Below are 1,056 nucleotides of genomic sequence, written 5' to 3' on the forward strand. Positions count from 1 at the left end.
AAGAGACCCTCTAACTGATTCTAGTGACTCAGAAATTCCTTCAGATCCAGAATCAGAGATGGCGGTACCAAAGAAGCTCAGTGATTACTCGCAGCCAAAGCTCTAAGATTTTCCACACCTTACTCCCACTCCGGCCCTTGATGGAGTGCAATTTGAAATCAAACCCCAATTTATCAATATGATAAAGAGGAAGCAATTTAGTGGAGCTAAGGGTGAAGATCCTAATCTTCACATTGCAGATTTCTGCCAATATTGCTACACCATTATACAAGACGGGGTCACGCAAGACCAAATCAGGGAGATTCTTTTTCCCTTTTCATTATGAGGAAAAGCTAAATTATGGTTTAATGGTTTTGAATAGAACTGCACTTGGTATTACTGGCTGGGAAACTCTTGCCTTGAATTTTTATAATAAATATTACCCTGCAGAGAGAACAGCCGTACTAAGGAGTGCTATATATTCAGAACTTCGCTCAAGAGGTCGATGAAACTTTATATGAGGCTTGGGAGAGGTTTAAGGATCTGCATAGAGAATTCCCCCACCATAATCTGGCATAATGGCAATTGATCCAAGCCTTTTACAATGGACTTAGAAATTCATCTAGATCAGTTCTAGATTCTGCAGCTAGTGGGAGATTCATAAATCTTAATGTGGAAGATGCAAGACAGGTTATCGAAGATATGGCAATACATAATTCCCAATACGGGAATCCGAGAGGGTTTGCTAACAAAGGAAAACATAATGTTGATTCTGTATCCTATTTGCAAGCTCTGTTAACATCTGTTTGTCAGAAACTAGATAATCTTACTGTTACTCCTAACTCTGTAGCTAATGTTTCTGCTCTTGCTAACAATGAAGCTTTTTGTGAAAATTGTGGAATTGTAGGGCATTGGGAGCAAGATTGTAGGAGTTTCATGGAACAAGTTAATGTCTTTCAAACCAATAGGCAAAATAACCCATACTCTAACTCTTATAATCCTGGTCTCTGGAACCATCCATATCTTTCTTACCGGAGTACCAATGTACAAAACCCTCCACCTTCACAACAACCACAA

The 1,056-nt window shown here is 39.2% G+C and overlaps 1 pseudogene; it reads right to left on the minus strand.

Annotated features, from left to right (window-relative positions):
- Positions 1-457: 457 nt before the first annotated feature.
- On the minus strand, positions 458-551 carry LOC145641304 (small nucleolar RNA R71; annotated as a pseudogene).
- Positions 552-1,056: the final 505 nt, after the last annotated feature.

Source organism: Chenopodium album, chromosome 7, assembly GCF_948465745.1.
Source record: "Chenopodium album chromosome 7, dcCheAlbu1.1, whole genome shotgun sequence".
Classification (NCBI taxonomy): domain Eukaryota; kingdom Viridiplantae; phylum Streptophyta; class Magnoliopsida; order Caryophyllales; family Amaranthaceae; genus Chenopodium; species Chenopodium album.